Source organism: Erpetoichthys calabaricus, chromosome 15 (genome assembly GCF_900747795.2).
Source record: "Erpetoichthys calabaricus chromosome 15, fErpCal1.3, whole genome shotgun sequence".
In the NCBI taxonomy this organism is placed as follows: domain Eukaryota; kingdom Metazoa; phylum Chordata; class Cladistia; order Polypteriformes; family Polypteridae; genus Erpetoichthys; species Erpetoichthys calabaricus.
In genome coordinates, this window is record NC_041408.2 from 78,064,810 (window position 1) to 78,079,460 (window position 14,651).

Here is a 14,651-nt window from a genome sequence, read left to right on the forward strand (position 1 = left end):
GTGGGATGAACACACAGCAGAATTGGAGATGCCTGTCTAGAACATAATGGAGAACAAAACTCACACCTAAATTGGTACCAGATTTAAAGAAATATTAAATAGACAATACAATCTACTATAGGTTTTGGTGCGATTACATTTTTAAAAATTATTCCAGATTTACTTTAGAACAGTAATTCTGATCATCATTCTAGCTTCTAACCTGCTTGTCCTGAGAAGGGTTGCAGGGAATCTGGAGCCTAACCCTGCAAGCATCAGGCATAAGGCAGGAGGAGCAAGCCCTGCACAGGGTGCCAGTCCATCAAAAGACACACACACACACACACACACACACACACACACACACAATGGGGCATTTTAGCATTTCACCAAACTTGCACGGCTTGGGACTGTGGGAGGAAGCTGAAGTACCTGAAAGAAACGCACACAGACACAGCGAGGACACACAAACTGTGGCCGCGGGCTGCTTATTGCGAGGTGGCAGTGCTACAAACCGTGCCACCATGCCAGTAAAGGTCTGATCAGTGCATGCAAAAAAATGTATACAATATTTCAAAAATGTTTCCACAGTTTATTTCTGTTTCATTTAATCATCAGAACCCTTTGACCAAAGCTACGGTGTATAACGCAGACGTAGAGGATGTCGATTCAGCCCTCTGGGGCTAATTTCACACCTGCTTCTCTGGCTCTTTTGTTGATGACGGTGTTATTTCACAAATATTTCATTTTTCATTGTTAGACATCTTAATCAGTCACATGTCTTTCTTATGTATGTGAGGGTTTGTGTACAATGAGTACATGTAAAGCCAGTATGAAAGATTACAGTGAATATAGACGATTATCAAAAGGGTAGACTGTAGCATCAACGACTTGACCTTTGAGATCTCCCAAGCAGCGTGTGCAAGTGGCTAAAGACTTAAACTGCTCTATTATTAAATACTGATCCATCGCATCTGTTGGCTCTTGGTGTACGTAACGGCATCCCTCTCAAATTGGCTGCTCCCCAGCTATAAACACACGTCAACATTTCTATGCATGTAAAGTTGTGACGTGGCATTTAATGTGAATAATACCAAAGATAGTTCAGACATGAACATAAAATCAGTTTGGGAACTAAACTGGCCGTAGCGTGTGTGTTTGTGTGTGCGTTCACCCTGTGATGGACTGGCGCCCTGCCCAGGTGTTATTCATGTCTTGTGCCCAATGATTGCTGGAGTAGGCTCAAGCTTCCCTGTGACTCTGCCCTGGATAAGAGGGTTAGGTTAATTTGTAATCGCAGTAGTAATTTAGTGTCATTTTAGTTTACTCCATGTAGCTATAATCCACCTTAAGTAAAAAATAAGGGTCTGTGTGTCCATCCGGATGCTCTGTCTCTGTCATTCCAAAAGATGGCACATCACAGACATTTTTAGTAATAAAATGCATTGCATTTGTCATTCCAACAGGTGGCACATCACAAACATTAACACTGCTTTAACGAATCCCATACCAAATGGCATATAACAGAGTCATATACACTGCATTTTCCATTCCGATATGGGGCACATCACAATCAATAACACTGCTTTTACAAATCCCATACAACATTGTATATTACAGAAACATAAGCATTGCATTTGTCATTCCAACAGGTGGCGCATCACAAACATTAACACTGCTTGTACAAATCCCAAACAGCATTGTACAGAACAGAGTCATATACACTGCATTTTCCATTCCGATATGGGGCAATCACAATCAATAACACTGCTTTTACAAATCCCATACAACATTGTATATTACAGAAATGTAAGCAATGAATTTGTCATTCCAACAGGTGGCGCATCACAAACATTAACACTGCTTGTACAAATCCCAAACAGCATTGTACAGAACAGAGTCATATACACTGCATTTTCCATTCCGATATGGGGCAATCACAATCAATAACACTGCTTTTACAAATCCCATACAACATTGTATATTACAGAAATGTAAGCAATGAATTTGTCATTCCAACAGGTGGCGCATCACAAACATTAACACTGCTTGTACAAATCCCAAACAGCATTGTATATAACAGAGTCATATACACTGCATTTTGGCCGAGAGGTGTGGCCAAAGTCCAATTACTAGAAAATGACCGGCGCATATGCTACTTTGGCCGGCCATTCCGCGAAGTGTCAGGAAATCCCTGGGTGATCGCCCCAATGCTATTTTGCAAACTGGCTGGCCAAATCCCAAAATCAATGAAAGATTGGACATTGGCTGGTCAATCATACAGTGACATTGGCCATTTCCCAATTCGACCAGCCACTTCCCACTTTGGCCGATTTCAGGCTTTGGCCGTAACATAGGTTACAGAGACATATGCATTGTTTTGCCATTCCAACAGGTGGCGCGCACATTAACACCACTTTTATAAATCCCATCCCAAATGGCACATAACAGAGACATATGCATTGCAATGCAAATGTTAATGCTGAAATTTACATTAATTACTCAAATATTATTATTACTAGCTGTGAAATCTAACAAATTAGAAAAAGTTATTTGGTAAATACACAGAGGTTTTAAAATATATCTTTAGAAGGTAAGAAATAAGATAAATCATATTTGACCATAGTATAGTTTACAACACATTTGGATGATCCACTGTGGCAACCCCTAATGGGAGCAGCTGAATGAAGAAGTGGAAGATAGTTTAAGAAAGTATATTTATATATGATTTTTTATTTTTGTATTTTCACAATGGGACAGTTTAAAGATGGCCAATAACTTAAAGTGCAAGTCTTTGGGAGGAAGCAGAAGCAGACAGAGAGAGCATGAAATCTCCATGCAGTTTGACTCCTGGAGCTGTGAGGCACCACTTCTAACCCACAGTCCACCCTACCTGATCTTATCATTATTGGGAACAAAAAAACAAAAAAAAAACTAATTGTAAAAAATTTCCACTTTATCAAAAACTGCATTATTGGAAAGAAATTCACTGCTCAGATCTTCATTCCTGTAGACTTTGTAAAGCTCCTGAGGCTGGCCTGCACTGTGGAAGGTGCACCATAAAAGAAAGATCAATTGTATAGGTCGTATCTCCCAAGATGGACTCGTATCTGTGTGACCATTACAGCCTGGCCCAGTTTCTGCAGTATGCCTTGTGAGGTTTCTTGGTGCCAGACTGGGAGAGCTGAGACAAGTGTCCTGCTGCTCAGGGGCTCCAGACCCTCAAACGTAAAGAGACGCATAAGCCAAACCCTAATGATTAGGTGATAATGGAGGGGCCTGTTGACTCTGCAAATTGGAAAGCCGCCTTACTCTTACTTTTTTTTATCATGTTATCAAATGTGTTGAAGACTTACAACTGCTTCTCAGAGGTGCTGATTTCATATCTGATTTTAAACAAATGAGATGCCAGCACCCGTTTTTCTGTAAATGATTGCAAATGAAAATAAAGGAACTGAGACTGAATCTGTAAGGGATCCTTCTTCTTCTTCTTCCTCTTCCTCTTATCCCACTTCTATGTGGGGTCAATGTGCCTGATCAACCTTCTCCAAACAGCTCGGTCCTGCACCTCCTCCCCAGTCCGGCCCTTTTCCTTCAGATCTTCTTTTACTTTACCCATCCACCTCCACCTTGGCCTCCCTTGCTTTCTCTTCCCCCCGTACTTCCATGCCCATCACTCTTTCGCCCACATATTCTTTGTCTCCCCTCATCACATGTCCATATCACTTGAACCTACTTTCCCATACTTTCTTAGATATCTCTCCCACTTTTGTTGCATCTCTGATTGTCTGACCTGAAAATATCCAAGCCACTGAATAGCCCTTGGAGTCTCGTTAAATCAGCCATAAAGAAACGGAAAGAGTATGGCACAGCTGTAACTCTGCCGGCCGTTCACAAAAACTGAGCGACTGTGTAAGAAGAAGAAAAGTGAGGGCGGCCAGCAGGAGACCTGTGATCACTTTAACTCTTTCAGGACGGATGACGACTTTTGTTGGCAGGGAGGAGTTGAGAGTAGTAAGCAACTGCAAATGGTGACAAAACCCGCCATTACAATCATATGAAAAAGTTTGGGAGCCCCTCTTAATTCTTTGGATTTTTGTTTCTCATTGGCTGAACTTTCAAAGTAGCAACTTTCTTTTAATATCTGACATGCCTTATGGAAACAGTAGTATTTCAGCAGTGACATTAAGGTTATTGGATTAACAGAAAATATGCAATATGCATCATAACAAAATTAGACAGGTGGATAAATTTGGGCACCCCAACAGAGATATGACATCAATACTTAGTTGAGCCTCCTTTTGCTAATCTAACAGCCTCTAGACGCTGTCCTCCTATAGCCTTTGATGAGTGTCTGGATTCTGGATGGACGTATTTCTGACCATTCTTCATATAAAATCTCTCCAGTTCAGTTAAATTTGATGGCTGCCAAGCATGGACAGCCTGCTTCAAATCATCCCATAGATTTTCGATGATATTCAAGTCAGGGGACTGTGACGGCCATTCCAGAACATTGTACTTCTCCCTCTGCGTGATTGTCTTTGTAGATTTCGAACTGTTTTGGGTCTTTGTCTTGTTGGAATATCCAACCCCTGAGTAACTTCAACTTTGTGACTGATGCTTGAAAATTATCCTGAAGAATTTGTTGATACTGGGTTTGAAATCATCTGACCCTCGACTTTAACAAGTGCCCTGAACCAGCCACACAGCCACACAGCATGATGGAACCTCCACCAAATTTGACAGCAGGTAGCAGGTGTTTTTCTTGGAATGCGGTGTTCTTCCTCCGTCATGCAAATCGCTTTTTGTTTTGACCAAATAACTCAATTTTTGTCTCATCAGTCCAAAGCACTTTGGTCCAAAATGAATCTGGCTTGTCTAAATCAGCATTGGCATACAACAAGCGACTCTGTTTGTGGTGTGAGTGCAGAAAGGGCTTCTTTCTCATCACCCTGCCACACAGATGTTCTTTGTGCAAATTGCGCTGAATTGTAGAACGATGTACAGATACACCATCTGCAGCGAGATGTTCTTGCAGGTCTTTGGAGATGATCTGGGGGTTGTCTGTAACCATTCTCACAGTCCTGCGCATATGCCGCTCTTGTATTTTTCTTGGCCTGCCAGACCTGCTGGTTTAACAGCAACTGTGCCTGTGGCCTTCCATTTCCTGATTCCATTCCTTACAGTTGAAACTGACAGTTTAAACCTCTGAGATGTCTTTGTGTAGCCTTCCCTTAAACTAGGAGACTCGACAATCTTTATTTCAGATCTTTGGAGAGTTGCTTTGAGGATCCCATGCTGTCACTCTTCAGAGGAGAGTCAAAAGGAAGCACAACTTACAATTGACCACCTTAAATATCTTTATATCTCATGATTGTACACACCTGTCTATGAAGTTCAAGGCCTAATGTGCTAATCAAACCAATTTGGTGTTGCAAGTAATCAGCATTGAGCAGTGACAGGCATTCAAATCAGCAAAATGACAAGGGGACCCACATTTGTGCACAGCCAGTTTTTCACATTTGATTTAATTTCACACAACTAAATTCTGCTTCACTAAAAATCTTTTTTTGGAAAACACCGCAGTACTCAGATGTTCCTAGGAAATGAAAGACATACCACTGTTATCTTTTTTGTTGAAAGGAGAGTCAATTAATATGTAGGCTGAGAGGGGTTTCCAAACCTTTTCATATGACTGTATATTTTAGTTTAAGTCTCTTTGCTAGAAGGAAAGTTAGCTTCATTGGTTAGGCCGAGATTCCCTGCACTTGCGGGAACAGTGAAGAGCAAACAACAACAAAAATGGTATCGACATCTGGCGAGAGATCGAAGCAAACACACAAAGCAAACTACTCCAAGGACAACATTTTGTATATTATCGCTGAACTGGACTCTAACCTGTCGCAAGTGATCTAAAGATCGAAAACGAAAATGAGGTTCCGGCATCTGTGGATCGATCTCCAGCTAATCGTGGTGCCGAACACGTTTGTGTAGATGAAGACCGCCACTCATAATGACATGAGGTACAAACTAGATTGCGTTGCGCTGTGACCACGACTGCTGCTGCCGTCATGCGAAGACAGCCTGGCAGCCGTCCTGCCACGTGTTCCTGCCAGTCGTCATGCCACCCGTGAGTGTCTCAAGCCACAAGAGCCTGTGAACTGGCGGCCACAGCACCCAGCAACTGATAGTTTAGGTTGATTTATGTGTGAAACTTTTGCTTTGGGTTCTTTTCAGAAAACTGAGTTTTTTGCAAAAAATATTCAGCCCTCAAAGAGTGAAAGGAGTGACAAGCTACAGTGGGTAAGATTGGAGGGACTGTACAAACGTCAACTGTTCCCCGGGTGCTTTGCCAGTCATAGTCTAATGGGAGAGCGGCAAAGAGAAAAAACGCACAGGACATCTCAACAGAAGGCTCACGAGAGACTCAAAAGTTACCTGGAAGAAGGAAGTTATGGTCTAGGGCAGGGGTCTCCAACACGTCACTCGCAAGCTACCGGTACCTCGCAACCCCTTTCCAAGTAGCTTGCCAAAGGGTTAATGAATCCTACATAAATTGGAAAACTTGATTAGTCAAATTAGGGGTGGGCAATCTTTCCAAAAAAATAATATCACGGTCCTTTTAACACAAAATCACGATCCACAATCTGAATTGCAATCTATCTTTTCATAGTGGCATACACTTAAGAGAATATCTGAACTCAAACTCATCAAGACATAAGTAACATCCATCCATCCATCCATTATCTAACCCACTATATCCTAACTACAGGGTCACGGGGGTCTGCTGAAGCCAATCCCAGCCAACACAGGGCGTAAGGCAGGAAACAAACCCCGGGCAGGGTGCCAGCCCACCACTGTGGTGTTATGGGTCCACAGCTCTCCAGCAAAGGCCAGTTCGTTTTAAATAAATAATCGCCGCGCTCGCGGCTTAGCGAGGGGGCGTGGTAACTGTAGCGAGCCGCAGGGTGATCTGCGGTGTGGGCGATTTTTCACCTAAGTGCACAGGTGAGAAACTGCCCACATCCATGATTGTTCCTCTGGCTAATGGGCTGCAGCTGCCATGTCCTCCCCGCATATATAGCCAAGCGCGAGCCGGTTAAGGGGGAAAAAAGAAAAGAAAGGGAAGAGAACGGGAGGTAGAGAGAAGACAGGGAACCGGTGGAGAAAGCCGGTGTGAGGAAGGAGAGCAAGCGAGCGACAGCAGGCTCACCTATGAGAAAGCAGGCAGCTGGGAGGAGAGCCTACGAGAGGAGTGTTTGGCCGACACTCAGTGGGTTGAAGGAAGCGGTCGCTCCAGCTGAGCGACTAAGTAGCTGGAGTGACCAGTAAAAGTATCGACTTGGCCGTTGCTAGGAGCGGGAGTCGAGGAGGCTTTGGGCAGGTGTAGCCCCAGCGTGAGCGCCTTGGCCGCTGGGAAATATCCCAAGTCTCGGTCCGGTTGGGAGTCCGACGAAGCCAAGGAACGGAGGGCTACAGGACCTGTTTGAAGGGCAGCTGATCCTGCAGGTAGGCGACTCTCCTGTAGAGCAGACCAGGTGGGCATAGCAGGGGAGCTGCCATGAAAACAGAAGACACCGGGCTTTTTGATTTTAACATTTTGCATCCTGTACTATTTTACCTCGTTGGTTTTAGAAGAGTTTGTTTATTGATTTTAACCTCCACATTTTCACAAATGTTTTATTGGATTATTTATTTAAAGAAGATATTGAACTGCACAGCACTTTGTGTGCACTTTGGAATTGTTTAATAAAAGCACTTTTGCACTTTAAACATCATCCCCTTTGCTCAATTGTTTATTGCCTCACTGTCTAGCTCATCGGTGACATTACCGACGGTGATGGGTTCAAGGGCTCCCTAATAGAAGAGGAGCATGGAGCTGAACCCGCATCGTCACAACCACAGGGCACACACACACACAGGGGACAATTTAGAATCGCCAATGCACCTAACCTGCACGTCTTTGGACTGTGGGAGGAAACCCACGCAAACACGGGGAGAACATGTGCCACTGAGCCACCCTGGTTGAATGTTGTATAACGATAAAATGGGAAAACCTCTGAGGGGGTGAATACTTTCAATAGGCACCGTAAACAAACAACAAATCAATCCGTCGTTTAATCTGCTTATTCCGTTAAGGACTGTAAAGAGCTGGAAAGGATTCAGGCAACACTGGGCGAGAGGCAGGGACCAACCCAGAGGTACGAGGCCATCTTATGGGATGCTCACATTCTGGCCCAGTTTAGAGTTGCCAATTAACTGATAGCTGCGTGTATTTGGGATGTGGAGTGAGACCCCCACACAGACTGAGAGAATGTGCAACCTTCCACAGATATCATTTCTGGCCCGAGATTTGCACCCAGGACCTAGCAGAGCTAACCATTGCGTTAAAGTGCTGCCCAACAATGAATACAAGCAAACCATTTTACCATTCGTTCTGAAGAAGTAAAGCTCCATGAAACACTATTCACTACGGAAAGGCCCCTCATGTAAAAAGTGGGCTTGTCTGTTCAGTCGTCCTCATCCTTTCATCCCCTCAGTGGACTGTTGATTCCACTGCTCGACACTAATGAGTCCGCCACCCTTTGAGATCACAAGAAATGTTGATTATATATATATATAAAAAAAAAAAAGAAGTTGTCGTCCTGTGGTCTCTTGTGATAACAGTGTCTGTGATGTGGGCATCGATCTGCCTGGAAGCTGTCAAATGTGTGACAGCACATCTCTGGGACACACCTGTCCAGATACTGACAGGGCTCTCCACAGAAGGGAATCTCACATTTGGGACATGAAAGGCCAGATGGCATCTGCTTACAGCTGCTGTGACATCCAGTGACCAAATCACATTGTGGGACACACACACACACACACACACTTACATATGTATGGCTACTGCAAGATGCCTTGAAGCTCCAGCGCCGCTCATTTCATAATTCCACAACTACAGCTCCTTCAGATCCTTTTTACATATTATGTTATGTTTCAGCCTTGTGCTCAAATCATTTTCATTCATTTTTTTTTGCCCTCATCGAGCAACGCTCAATACCCCAGAATGACAAAGCGAAAAACTGGATTTTACAATTTCTCTCTATCTTGGAAGGAGACGAGACGTGATTTTCCCAGAGAAACACTTTCACGTCCCACGAGACGAGTCTTCGTGCCAAGCGATGTAACCACGCCCGGGGCAGGAAGCCCCGCGAGACAAGAGCTTATGCAAAGAGAAGTCCTGCGTGGTTATGACAGACACATTTCTTGTAGAGAGAGAGAAAACGATATTCATTCACGGGCAATTATACATTGCTTTGTCACGATGTAATTCCAAACACGGAATCAAAATTCAATGTGATATTGACGAAATGGTAAAAGCGAAAAGAGACCAAATATATGGACTGTGGGATATGGCCGGCCAATACCCCCAGGCCGCTAGATCAGTGCTCCGCAACCAGTGTGCCTTGAGCCGATACAGGTGTGACGCGGTCAAATAAGACAATTTTCTAACTAAATAATATGTCAACGGTCCTCCTTAGAAACACAATAACGAGAATACGTGCAATGAAATATTCGCGTAAATAGCCTTTTAAAGGTTTCATAATTTTATGTGTCATTTCTCTGAAATAATAAATCCCATCGCCTGGCGCCTGGCGCCTACGACGTAGGCCCTACATAGTCGCCAGACAACTCCGTAGTATGCTTTGATAGGCAGAGCGCTCCGTACCCTCACCTAGATTCAATTCAAGCCGACGTATTAGTCGTGCTACGTCGCGTTCACTCGTCTTGCGACAGTAGTTATCATTCATTACTATTAGTTGTGTTGCTGAATTGTGTATGGTTAACGTTCTTCGTGTGATTCATATTTAGTTTTATACCCCTTTAAATATGGATACATTTTTACGTGGAAAAGATTCGTCTTCACGTACAGATGATGAAGAACCCAGCACAATTGTTGCAAAAAAAAAAACAAAGAAGATTGTGGAAAGGAAGTACAACGAAGACTACATTCGATATGGATTCTCGTGGTGTGGTGACGAAACGGCTCCAAAGCCACAATGCATCATTTGTGGCGATCAGCTATCAAACGAGGCAATGGCACCCAGTAAACTAAATCGCCATCTAAATTCAAACCATCCCAGTTACGCCAAAAAAGACAAACAACTCTTGTGTTAATTAAAAATGATAAGCGGTCATGCTTAAAAGATCTTGACCAAGAACTTCGGGTTGCGCAGTCAAATATTGAGCCGAATATAAAACTTTTGTGTTCATTGAAACAAGCGCAGGTATCACATTAATCAGTCATTATGTTATAATAATTATTAAGATTGCATAAAAGTAAATATAGTATAGTTTTTATGTATGTATACTTATAATAAATGTATACTTATAATAAAAAATGAAAATTTATTGTAAAATTTGTGTATTAAATTAATATCTATATATCAGTGGCGTAGCTGGAGATCATGTTGCCCGGGGCGGTGAAAAATTTGACGCCCCAAAGCTGAAAGAAATTTTTTTTTTTGCGCCTCCTCAAGGAACAAAAAAAAAAAGGAAAGTACCGTGGTTTGGACGCCCCTAAATAGCTGGCGCTCGGAGCGGACCCCCCGATCCCCCCTAGCTACGCCACTGCTATATATTTTAGCTTTTGATGTGCCGCGGAATTCTAGGAAGAACTTTGGTGTGTCGTAGGTGAGAAAAGGTTGCGGAGCACTGCGCTAGATGGAGCCCTCCTTGCAACATGGAGAAGTCCCGAATTCCAGCAGGGCATCATGGACTATGGAGTTTTAATACACAGCCCTGCTGGATAACGTCGGGGCCGCTGCAGGGAGACACAGACGCGTTAATTTTCCATACAGCCCGGAAGTAAATCCCAGTCACATGGTTGGAAGAAATAAAGTGTTTCCGGGCTGATGAAGAAAAGGAGTTTTCGTTTGACCCAGAAGTGATGGATAATCACATGGACTGAGGGCTTAGAAGCATTTCCGGGTCATGAGCTATAAAAAGGACGGTGGGAGATCCCAGAGCCGAGCTGAGCTGGGTGGAAGGGTGGCAACGCGTCTGGGAGTGGAGGATTATAGATTATTGTTTATTTATGAGTATTGTGGAGTGGAGGGTGCTTGGTGCACATTATTATTATAAAATAAAATCATATTGGACTTTTATCTGGTGTCTGACGTATTGTCCAAGGGTTCAAGGGAGCGATAGCGCCCCCTGTCTGTTACAGGACATAGGTGATGTGACAGAAGTGCAGGTCACGTGGCACAGCAGCAGCTGAGTGAGCAAAGAGGAGGTAAAAAATAAAAACTGTATGTGTTTCCCATTGTATAACCATTTAAGGGGGGGTGTCAAAGGAGTAATTGTGTCTCTTTGGGGTGCGTTCAGCCCCCTCATCACAAGATGAGCAGCAGAGACACAGAGACGCAAAGTGGTTGGCGTGTAGTGGAGGCAGGTGGGGGATAAGCCCCCTAATTTTTCAAAAATAAAAGACTCAAATAGCTCATTGACGCAAGTATCCGGACCCTTTACTTAGTACATCAATGAAGCCCCTTTGGCAGCCTGGAGTCTTCTTTGGGTCTGATGTGACAAGCTTCCAATTCCTCGATATGAGGATTGTGTGCCATTCTTCTCTGCAGATCCTCTCCAGCTCGGTCAAGTTGGTGGTCAGCTATTTTCAGGTCTCTCCAGAGATGTTCAAGCCTGGGGCCTCAGGCTGAGACACTCAAGGACATCCCCATAGTTGTCCCCAAGCCACTCTTGTGTTGTCTTTGCTCTGTCCTGTTGGAAGGTGGACCTATGACCCAAGTCTGAGATCCACAGCACTCTGCAGCAGGCTTTCATTAGGATTATCTCTGTGCTTTGTTCTGTTCAGATTTCCCTCAACCCTGTCTAGTCTTCAAGTCCTTAACCTCACAGCAGCCACCATGCTTTAAAGTTGGAATGGTATTGTCCGGGAGATGAGCAGGGTCCGGCTTCCTCAAGGCGTGACACTAATCTTGGTTTCATCAGACTTGAGACTCGTTTTTCACAGGTTTGAGAATCATTTTAGGTGCTTTTATTGCAACCTCCAAGTGGGCTTCCAATGTGTACTTTATGGAGAAGAGGCTTCTTTCTGGCCACTCTGCCATACAGCCCAAACCAGTAGAGTGCTGCACTGGTGGTTGTCCTCCTGGAAGCTTTTCCCATCTCCACACAGCTTCAATGAAGCTCAGCCAGAGTGACCATCAGGTTCTTGGTCACCTCTCTTACCGTGGCCAACCCGATTGCTCAGTTGCCCGAATGGCTAGCACTAGAAAGAATTGTGGATGCTACAAATTTCTTCCATTTAAGAGTTCTGGAGGCCTCTGTGCTCTTGGGAACATTCAATGATGGAGGAATTTTTTGTAGCCCCCCTCAGATCTGTGCCTGCACATCATCCTGTCTCTAAGTTCTGCTTCCGCTGACCTCATGGCTTGGTTTGTGCTCAGCTGTGGGACCTTCTAAAGACAACGGTATGCCTTTGACCACATGTGGACCTCAAACAAGGTGTAAAAACATCTCAATGATGATCAATACAGTGGCCCATACTTGAACCCCAGTCTCTTTTCTGTGAGGGATCATGCGCCACCCTTTCTCCCTGTTGATCTTTTTCATTTACATTAAATGATAGATAGATAGATAGATAGATAGATAGATAGATAGATAGATAGATAGATAGATAGATAGATAGATAGATAGATAGATAGATAGATAGATAGATAGATAGATAGATAGATAGATAGATAGATAGATAGATACTTTATTAATCCCAGGGGGAAATTCACATACTCCAGCAACAAAAAATATTAAATTAAAGAGTAATAAAAAATGCAGGTAAAAAACAGACAATAACTTGAATAATGTTCAACGTTTACCCCCTCTGGTGGAATTGAAGAGTCGCATAGTTTGGGGGAGGAATGATCTTCTCAGTCTGTCAGTGGAGCAGGACAGTGACAGCAGTCTGTCGCTGAAACTGCTCCTCTGTCTGGAGATGACACTGTTTAATGGATGTAGTGGATTCTCCATAATTGATAGGAGCTTGCTGAGTGCCCGTTGCTCTGCTACGGATGTCAAACCGTCCAGCTCCATGCCAACAATAGAGCCTGCCTTCCTCACCAGTTTGTCCAGGCGTGAGGCATCCTTCTTCTTAATGCTGCCTCCCCAGCACACCACTGCGTAGAAGAGGGCACTCGCCACAACCATCTGATAGAACATCTGCAGCATCTTACTGCAGATGTTGAAGGATGCCAGTCTTCTAAGGAAGTATAACCGGCTCTGTCCTTTCTTGCACAGAGAATCAGTATTGGCAGTCCAGTCCAATTTATCGTCCAGCTGCACTCCCAGGTATTTATAGGTCTGTACCCTCTGCACACAGTCACCTCTGATGATCACGGGGTCCATGAGGGGCCTGGGTCTCCTAAAATCCACCACCAGTTCCTTGGTTTTGCTGGTGTTCAGTTGTAGGTGGTTTAAGTCGCACCATTTAACAAAGTCCTTGATGAGGTTCCCATACTCCTCCTCCTGCCCACTCCTGATGCAGCCCACGATAGCAGTGTCATCAGCGAACTTTTGCACGTGGCAGGACTCCGAGTTATATTGGAAGTCCGATGTATATAGGCTGAATAGGACCGGAGAAAGTACAGTCCCCTGCGGCGCTCCTGTGTTGCTGACCACAATGTCAGATCTGCAATTCCCGAGACGCACATACTGAGGTCTGTTTGTAAGATAGTCCACGATCCATGCCACCAGGTATGAATCTACTCCCATCTCTGTCAGCTTGTCCCTAAGGAGCAGAGGTTGGATGGTGTTGAAGGCGCTAGAGAAGTCTAGAAACATAATTCTTACAGCGCCACTGCCTCTGTCCAAGTGGGAGAGGGATCGATGTAGCATATAGATGATGGCATCTTCCGCTCCCACCTTCTCCTGGTATGCGAACTGCAGAGGGTCGAGGGCGTGTTGGACCTGTGGCCTCAGGTGGTGAAGCAGCAGCCGCTCCATGGTCTTCATCACATGTGATGTTAGAGCGACAGGCCGGAAGTCATTCAGCTCACCAGGACGTGATACCTTTGGGACTGGGGTGATGCAAGATGTTTTCCAAAGCCTCGGGACTTTCCCCTGTTCCAGGCTCAGGTTGAAGATGCGCTGTAGAGGACCCCCCAGCTCTGATGCACAGACCTTCAGCAGTCGTGGCGATACTCCATCTGGACCTGCTGCTTTGCTGGCACGAAGTTTCCTCAGCTCTCTGCTCACCTGCGCTGCTGTAATTATGGGTGGGGATGTCTCTCCTATGTTGGTATCAGCAGAAGGATGTGTAGAGAGTGCAGTACTCCGAGGTGAGAGTGGGTTAGGGTGGTCAAACCTGTTAAAGAAGATGTTCATTTGGTTTGCTCTCTTCACGTCTCTCTCTCGATGGTGGTACCCCGCTTTGAGCTGCAGCCAGTGATGATCTTCATCCCATCCCACACTTCCTTCATGCTGTTGTTCTGCAACTTCCGCTCCAGCTTTCTCCTGTACTGCTCTTTTGCCGCCCTGAGCTGGACTCGGAGTTCCTTCTGCACGCACTTGAGCTCATGCTGATCACCGTCTTTAAAAGCCCTTTTCTTCTGGTTCAAAAGGCCCTTGATGTCACTTGTAATCCATGGCTTGTTGTTAGCATAGCAGCGTAC